General features: G+C 36.5%; 1 pseudogene; it reads right to left on the bottom strand.

The window, feature by feature from the left end:
- Positions 1-888: 888 nt before the first annotated feature.
- Positions 889-1,004, bottom strand: LOC112481213 (annotated as a pseudogene).
- Positions 1,005-10,039: the final 9,035 nt, after the last annotated feature.

A 10,039-nucleotide genomic window follows, 5' to 3' on the forward strand; every position in this document is an offset into this window, starting at 1 on the left:
AGGTGCATTCCTTTAACAGAAAGTATTTATTTAATGAATTTTCTCTCAAGTCTTCTGGTGTCAGACACAGCATGACAGTAGTTAAGGATCTGTCACTGGTCCCATTAAAAACCTTATTGTTTAGGCTTTCCTTCCTTGACTGTTTCAAATTACATCTAGCTGAAACTTGCCAAAGAAGTTGTCAGCTTAGATATGACTTTGATTTTGAAAAACTGTTGAAAATAGGAAAGTCATTTATAGTGACAGAAAAAAAAGAGAATTTGGCTGGCATCAAATGTCTTCTGGCTGAAATATACTTGCTCATGAAGTTTTCCAAACAATTGCAGTGTGAATTAGTACATTTTGACACTTTAAAAATAAGCATGCTTTAAAACAGGATAGATAATTAACTGGGAAATATATATGTCTGCGTGTATATTAGAAATGTTTCCTGGCTTCATTTTACAATGAGTGTCCAATATGTCACTATGATAAGACTGAAATGGCAAGATTCTATTTATATAGAAAATGAATCAAGAACCTCTCCAGAAGCATCTACCACAAAAAGAACATTTGCATAAGAATATACATTTTCATCTCTTTGGTATAATCAGAGAATTAGGTTAAAACTATAGTTTATTTTGTGTAATACTTAGATTCAGAATAATGAAAAAGTTCAATAAATAGGTTAACCAGTAATTAGATCTGCCTAAAACAGATTTTTCTGAATTGTTAAAACCTAACAGAATCAGTCAGAATGCAGTTTAGAGAAATAAGGAGATGGGAAAAATGGAAGAGAAATTTAGAGGCACAGAAGAAAGAATTAAAAGCATCAATGTTTATCTAACAAAAGTAGTAGATGAGAATAGAGACAGGTTTATTATTATTTTTTGAATTATTTATTATTTATGCCTACAGCACCTGGTCTTCCTAGGTGGTCTCCCATCTAAGTACTAACCAGGCCCAACTCTGCTTAGCTTCCGAGATCAGACATTGGGCTTGTTCAGGGTGGCATAGCCATAGACCATGGACTGTGGGTCCTCTGGGGAGTGAACCCAGGACCTTCTGTGTGTAAAGCAGATGTGCTAACCACTACACTATGGAACCATGCCCAAGAAGGGTTTCTAGTCTAAGAGATTATGGCTGAATTTGTTTTTAGAATTGAAGAAAGACATGGTTCCTCAAATATAGCAAGCAACATTAAGTTGCCAGCAGGATTTTATAAACAAATCCATATCTAGAGAATAATAATAATAATAATAAAAACCAGAAAAAAGAAGCCAGGTTGTTATTCTTTTCTCAGTAATTTTATTGATGATTGAATTCTCACAATAGAAGTAGATATGAGATATCAATTAAACAATTTTTTCAAAGTCGTGTGAGAAAACATGCTGGGATTCTACTTCTAGCTAAAATTGTCAAGAATGGGTGTTAAAATATAGACAAATGTAGATATACAAAGACTGAGAGTTTATTATTCAGTTTATTATTTCTAGAGATTATTATTTATTTATTATTCTTTCTGCTGAAAGACCTGCTGATATATTTACCTCAGTAAGAAGCAAATTAAATCAAAATGGAGAAAGTGGGAGGCAAATAAAAGAGGAAAGCATGTTGCTAAATGCAAACTAGTATTGACTGTATGCTCCTCAATTTTCCTCAATAACCCAATAAGGGGAGGAGACTGTTTGAGTTAAAGCCATGCTAAGATCTTTTTCTAATTGGAGGAAATCAAGAGTTAGATTGAAAATAGCATTTGCTAAAAAACATATGTTAAAGATTTAAGGGCAACCATAGAAAGAACAGAAATAAAATTAAGAAGTGGAGTCAAACCCAACTATGAACTATGTGATAATCTCTGTTTTAAGGATACGCATTTTAGTCTTGACCACCATGTCTAGGTCAATATGGAGGCTGGTGTGACTCCAGTTCCTTCATTAAACAGAAGGCCACTTGATTGGTTCTTTTTTTAACCCACCTTGTTGCCATGCAAAAGAAATTAGTGTCCTTCAGGAAAAGTCAAGAATGTAGACACTCTCATTAGTTATCTGCGGATACATGATGAGGGTTAGAAAGATATTTTATTAAACTCCATTTGACTGAGGGGATGTGGAATTTCTTTGGAGAATGGAAAGGGAATGCTCAAAAGAAATGAGAGTATGTCTAAAATTATAGCAATGATGGTAGCTGCTATTTATTGAGTATCTACATATGCCAGGCACATTATATTAATTTATAGTTATGCACTGCAAAATGATTCAGTCAAAAACAGATTGCATATATGAGGGTGGTCCCATAAGATTATAATAGAGCTGAAAAATTCTTATCACTGAGTGACACTGGAACCATCATAACGTCATAGTACAACACTTTACTCCTGTGTTTTTGGTGACATTGATGTAAACAAACCTACTGCATTTCCATTTGTATAGAAGTATAGTAGATATAATTATATACAGTATATAATACTTCATAATGATAATAAATGACTATGTTACTGGTTTATGTATTTACTATACTATGCTTTTTATTATTATTTTATAGTGTACTCTTTCTTCTTATAAAAAATAGTTTGCTGTAAAACAGTATGCTCTATTACACTGGCAGCAGCCTCCTACGTCTCGTGTTTATGGCATCTCTTGATTGCATCATTTTCTCTTGTGAGTAATTTAATCTTGTGTTGTTTCGTTCATCATGGCCTATAAGCATACTAAATTCACTACTAATGTTTCCAGTAAGAGGCCATGTCAAGTGATTGACCTGGAAACAAAATTAAAAGTGATTAAGAGCTATGAAGGTGGAAAATCAGTGATGGTTATTGCTCACCAGTCAGGCATGTCCCATTCCACCATAGCTACAATCTTAAATAATAAGAACAAAGTGACAGAAGATGTTAAAGGATCTGCTTCATTGAAGATAATAAGACTAACAAAAATTCCAAAAGAGCCTGTATCAGACATGGAGAAATTTCTACTGACCTGGATTGAAGTCCAGACACAGAAGCATATCCTTCTTAGAACTATGATGATCATGGCCAAAGCAAAATGTTTGTTTGTGATTTTGAAAGAAAAAGCTGGACCTGATTATGAAGTTGAATGTACTGCTAGTTAGTTCTGGATGGTTTAAATGATTCAAGAATCATTATTCATTACATAATGTGAAAGCGAGTGGTGAGTCTATGAGTGCTGTTGTGAAGACAGCTGAAGAATTTTTGGAAACTAGATAAGCCGATTGTGGAGGAAAATTACTTGCCAGAGCAAATATTCAATATAGATGAAACCTCCGTATTCCGGAAACAGATGACTGAAAGTTCTTTCATTCATAAGGATGCCAAGTCAATGCCTGGTTTCAAGGCCTACTACCTGCAGGGACCTTTGCCCAGGCTACTGCTACCTCTGAAGAAGACACTAAAAAGACACCGATGCAATTCTAGAAGAATTATAACTCCTAAGACTTCATCAAGAATCTTACTTGGGCTTGGGGTGATGTCACCAAAGAGTGTATGAATGGCATTTGGGAAAAGATACTCAAGAGGTTTGTCCATGACTTCAAAGGATTTGCCAAGATGAGGAGGTTGAAAAAATCAATAGTGCTATGGTTGAGATGGCAATCAACTTTAACCTGGGTGGGTGTCACTGAGGAGCTCCTAGAGGTGGTTCCTGAGGAACTGACTAATGAGTTGTTGGAACTGGAACAGGAATGCATAGCTGAAGAGGCAAGTGAAAAGAAAACTTCAGGAGAATAAAAAAAAGAACCCTCCAAGAAAATTCACACTGAAGGGTTTTGCAGAAGCTTTTGCAGACTTCAACAAACTCATTAAAATGTTTGATAACAGGGACCCCAACACTGAAATGTTTTTATTAATAGAGAGTAATGTTCATGGTGCCTTACCTACTTACAAGCGAATCTATTAAAAAAAGAAACAAGCCTAGCCACGATCATATTTCTGAAAAGAGTGACAGTTCCTCAAGAAGAGTCCGAGGCAGGTCCTGCAGGAGGTATTCCAGAAGAAGGCATTGTTGTCATAGAAGTTGACAGTTCCATGTGTGTTATTGCCCCTGAAGACCTTCCAGTGGAACAAGTTGTGGAGATGGAAGACAGTGATATTGGTGATCCTGACCTTGTGTAGGCCTAGGCTAATGTATGTTTGGGTTTTAGTTTTTAACAAAAAAGTTGAAAAAGTAAAAATTTTTTGAAATAGGAAGAGCTCATAGAATAAGGATAAAAAGAAAGAAAATATTTTTGTATGGCTGTACAATGTATTTGTGTTTTAAGCTAAACATTATTACAAAAAGTCAGAAAGTTAAAAAAATTAAAAAATTTATAAAGTAAAAAAGTGACAGTAAGTGAAGATGAATTTGTTATTAAAGAAAGAAAAATATTTTAAAATTAAATTTAGTGTAGCCTAAGTGTCCAGTGTTTATAAAGTCTATAGCAGTGTACGATAATGTCCTAGGCCTTTACATTCATTCACCGCTCACTCACTGACTCAGCCAGAGCAACTTCCAGTCCTGCAAGCTCCATTCAGGGTAAGTGCCCAATACAGGTGTGCCAATTTTTATCTTTATAGCATAATTTTACTGTACCTTTTCTATGGTTAGATATGTTTAGAAACACAAATATTTACTATCATGTTATAATTCCCTACAGTATTCAGTACAGTAACATGCCAAGAGCAATAGGCTATAGCCTAGTGTGTAGTAGACTATACTATCTAAGTTTGCATACATGTACTCTATGATGTTTGCATGCTGAAATTGCCTAAGGACACAATTCTCGGAGTGCATCCACATTGTTAAGTGATGCACAACTGTATTTAACTCAAAAAATGACCTTGTACTTCAAATATTATCAACCCCTTTTAAAAATGGAACAATGAAACAGCTTGTTAATAGGCACTCTGAATTTGAGCTCAGGTACCTTTGATCATACTTCTTCATCCTTTCTATTCCATTATGCTGTATCTTACATAATATTCTCACATATAAGTATCTTGTTCTAATGTTTGATACATCGTGATCTTTTGAAACTGAGGGAGAAATCAATGTACACTCAGGATACACAGTTTTGCATTTTTCAATAGTAGTTTTCACTTTAGTGTTCGACATGCTATGCGACATGTAGAATGAAAAGATTATAAAATAGGGCTTGTCCATAGTTGGCTAAATCTTTACTTTTAAGAACATTAGTGGATTTTAAAAGGCATTCTATACCACTGTTTGATATGTACATTATTTTATTTTTTTTTGTTAGGGGCATGGTTAGTGGTTAGTAAGTTCTCTAGGAGGGTAGATAGAACTAAAGTGATTTTAAGAAAAAGAATTATGGTAAACCAAATCGTAAAGAGGCAATAGCTTATTAATGTCTAAAGGAAACTTTTTTTTCTATTTAATAGTGTTGTGTTATGTGTCATCTGGCTTTATGAATGCTCGAGGTTAGCAGATGATTTTTGCTGGTGTGTCTTCATGTTTGATTCTAACCAGTACAGAAATAGATTGAATTGTTTAGCTATATTAATGTTCCTTAAGTTGCTGTTGAGAGAAATGTACAAAATTGGGAGAAAAGTTTGTCCACGTGAATTCGTTGTTACCTAAGAGAAAGGCTTCAGGGCCTTCTAGATGCATAGGCCACATTCTGATGTCAGACACCTGTGAGTTGTTCAAGCCCCTCCTCCAGTTCAACTTCAGGCCCTTCGAGCAGTCTCCTGATCAGAATTTATCTTTCCATATAGATTTCACCACAGGGAAGAATACACTGAGAGATGTTCTAGTTGTTACATTAGTCTCTTATGAATTTGAATTATGTTCTTTTATTTTTGAGAAACTAATCTTGCCTAGAATATTCAGAGTCTAATTTCTGACCCTTTAAAACTGAAGACCTATTTTGGGGTTGGAATGCCCATGGCCTCTGGGCAGCCAGCATTTTAGACCATTCTCAGCTCATATCCTTCAATCTACACAAATCCTCTGGCTTATCTCTGTTATATTGTTATTTCATTTGTGTGTGTGTGTGTGTGTGTTCACATTTCTCCAGTATTGAAATTGTTATTTTTAACCTTACTGATTTTTTTTGGGGGGGCGGGGGATTTCCTGAAGCAAAATTTATGGATAAGCTAAAAAGAGTATGATGTGGAAACAACACACACACACACACACACACACACACACATTCCTTACTTGTATGGCAACCTAAAACAAAACAAGATTAATTTAATTTATATAACATAAACTTAAACTCTACAGTTCAAGTGTGTATGATAGCACTTATTTCTAATCCTTGTGTGGTATATTTGTGTTGCTTTTGCTTTGAGAGTGCTAGGGGTTATATATTTACTTTAAAGTTTGATCTTTGAAGGTATCTCTTTTAGGATCCTCAGAGTCAGAAAAATTTAGAATCTAACATTTGGGTTTATGTGTGTGAGAATGATAGATTTTCTGTTGCTCAACCACTAGTCAGTTGGAACTGACCGATAATGGAGTAGAAAAATAAAGTAACAGAATCGTGTGACATTTATTTTGTAAACAAAATTGTATGTAAAAACAATCAAGAAACACATAATATGAACACTGAAATATTGACTTCCTATGACTTCTTCATGTACTTTGGGTAGATTACCACTGAAAGAATTAACGGTCAAGTCTGAATTAACACACAGAGTTCAAACAGATCTAGAGGTACAGGTTAGAGGACATAAAAAGTCAGACAAAATGCTGTGATTCAAGTTCATAAGAGTGAATATGGGTTACATTGGATTTGCTCAGAAAATCTCTTTTTTTTTTTTTGCAGTTGGGGGCTTTCTAGGGGGCAAATTTTTCACTCCTATTGACTTGGAGGTATACTCACACAATGCAAATAATGGATAATAGTAACACCAACCAAATAATGATAGTGACAGAGCTCACTACCATGAAGAGCCAAAACCAAGAAGAGAATGGCCTCAGGTATGAATTCCACTTCTCTTTTTGGCTTTCCATCTTGTATGTCCTCCCTAGATCTCACAGATCAGCGGTTTCATGTTCCTACACCTCATACTGGTGTTGGTCATCTTAGCCTCCCTCTCCTCATCTGTAAAATGGGGTAACAGCATCTACTTACTCTCTCCTGAGAGTCAAATGGGTCAATATATACAAGTATCCCCTGGCAGGTGGAAAGCATTAAAAATTTCCTCTACCACCTCCTCATCTCATCAACTCCTCATCAAATCACAATTTCTCTGGGGAAAAAGGAACCTTAGTTTCTTTAGTCTGGAAGACAGGCTGAGTTAACTTTAATTATTTTTCTTCTGTTCAAATACCCTACATATTAGTTTGCTAGGAGATACCATAACCAAATACCACATAGTGGGTGTCTTAAACAACAGAAGTTAACTTTCTCACAGTTCTGGAGGCTGGGATTCCAAAATCAAGGTGTTGGCAGGTTTGTTTTTTTCTGAGGCCTCTCTCCTTGGCTTGTAGATGACCACCTTCTCAGTGTGTCTTTACATGACCTTTTCTCTGTGCATGCCCATCCCTGGTGTCTCTTCCTCTTCTTATAAGGACACCAGTCCTACTGGAGTAGGGGCCCACCCTCATGACCTCATTTAAGCTTAATTAACTCTTTAAATGCCCTATTTCCAAATACAGTCACATTGGGGTGATGTTTTCAACATACAAATTTTAGGAGATACATTTAAGTCTATACATTCTATAGGACATTTTAAGGCTTGCATTTAGGTGAAACTTTGGCCATAGTTACCAAGCATGGACTTTAACTTTCTTGAAAATGTTCACAGGTTAGCTTTGGGCCTCAACGAAGGTAAATACAGAGCTCTGAAAGTTGAGATTTGGCTTGGTGCAGTCGTCTCCCCTCCCCCAATACACCTGCTCCTGAATACACCTGTGTTGAAGGGAGCTTTACTTTCTTGGTCATAAAGTAAAAGGTAGACAGTGCCATCAGGGTGCCAGGCTGAGTGTCAGAGGGTAATCAGACCCTCATCCAGGGCCTGGAAGAGTCATGGGAATTTACTATTCTACAGAGGCATACAATGGGGATTCACTTTAGGAATAAGACAAAGTAAGCCACTTGAGGACTTTCATTAAGTTCCAGGTCCTTTCTATGACAGCCACTCTAGTGTATTTGGCAAGTTGGAAGTTTATTTACTTCTGCCCAGGAAATCTGTTGGCAGGTGAAGCTAGAAGCTTTACATGGAAATGGGTAAGCCAATTAGCTTAAGTAGCCCGTGAGTCCACAAGATACATAACTAAGTTCAAAAATATGGTTTTCCAGTTAGTTGCAAACTGAGATGACTCAGACTGAGGCCCATTAGACCTTAGATGAAGTCACTCAGAGTGTATAAGGAGGCGAGCCTGATAGGATGGCTCCCATTCTATGTTAGGTCATCAAGAGAAAATGATGATTTGTGTCTATGATGCAGTAGGCCCAGGACTCATCTGAGCAGGTTCCTTGGGTGGAAGGTTGAGATTTGGAAACTAGCTGTTGAGGGAGTCTGAATCATGTCCTTAGGAGCCAGACCAGGATAAGTCTGGGGCACCATTGCCTGAGGTAGCATCAAGTGGAGTACTGTCATTCCTTCATTATGCAGGCCCCTGTGACAACCATGTTTCTTCAGACGCCAAGTTCTTTGTTGTGTGTGGGAGCTCTCACACTGAGTGAGCAGCCACACCAGGTCTCTGGTTGGCAATGTGGAGCACATTCAGAAGCAACAGCTTTTGATGGGTAGTGGAGGGCAGTGCCTGAAGTCTGGATTTAATGCAGGGCTGGGGGGTGGGGGGGTGGGAGATAAGACTGACTCAATGAACACCAGAAACTTCTTGAAAGTTTTAGGGGAATTCTGTAATCTTGACACATGTGATTGTGCTGAGACACTCTGATATGATTACTCAAATCATATAGAGGTAGGTATACACTTTGAATTAGAAGTATGCCTGTTTCTCCACTGCTCTCAGTGGTCTTTCTAAAATATAACTCTGATCATATGACTCCAAATCTTTCTTTGGTTCCCAATTCTTGTATTCCAGGATGAAATCATCATGCCCTTGCCTGGCACGCAGGCCCCCACATAATCTGTCCCTTGTCTACCTTTCGTCCAGCCTCACTTCTTGTCATTATCGGCTCCTTTTATGCTCCTGCGAAAAGCACCTCTGTACTGTTACTTGTGTTCTTTCCTCTTGCGGAGAAAACTATTCCAACCTCCTAACTAAATTTCTACTCATCCCACCTGACCCAAGTCAAGGATTTTCTGGAGACATGTTGGAACCACTCAGAGGATGAATCGTTCTCACCTTTGTTTGACTTCAGTATTTCAATTATAATATAATATTCACTTCAATTATAATATTTACATTGTCATTTTGCATTCTTTTTCTTTTCTTAGCTTTTCTTTTTCTTTTTTGCTAAAGCTGGCTTCCATAGACTTCAGGCTTTACAAAATCTAGATCCACCCCAGAACATAAAAATCAGGCCTGAAATTTAATCATAAAGGTGACAAAGCTACAAAGGAGACCGAATGTGCATCCTTGACATGTCTTCTAGGCTAAAGTCAGGACCCTGATTGGGAAGTAGTGAGTATCATGTAGACTCTAATTATTACTTTACACATATCTTTTCTCTTCTAAAATGTTAAATCCTTAAAAATAAGGATTCAAATAAATTTAATAATATATTTTATTTAACTCAAGATATTCAAACCATTATCATTTCAATGATTAGTTGATGTAAAATAATTAAGATATTTTACATTCTTTCTTTATATTAATATTTGCAACCCATTGTGTATTTCACATTTATGGCACATCTCAGTTTGGACTAGCTTCTTTCAAGTGCTCACTGATCACATGCGACTAGTGGCTATCACATTGGACAGAGCAGATATATAGAGTATGGTTTTAAAAACAGTGACAGGAAGAAGAAAATGCTTTTGATCCAGCAATTTAATGATTGTTATATTAGTGACTTCTAAGTTCTAATAATTTTTCCAGCCTCCTAAAATTACATTAGTTTTATGTCAAAATGCCCTCTTCACCAAAACCTTACAGTAGATTGAGAGTGAAAAACGCACAAA

The sequence above is a fragment of the Pteropus alecto genome, unplaced genomic scaffold, assembly GCF_000325575.1.
Source record: "Pteropus alecto unplaced genomic scaffold, ASM32557v1 scaffold565, whole genome shotgun sequence".
Taxonomy (NCBI): domain Eukaryota; kingdom Metazoa; phylum Chordata; class Mammalia; order Chiroptera; family Pteropodidae; genus Pteropus; species Pteropus alecto.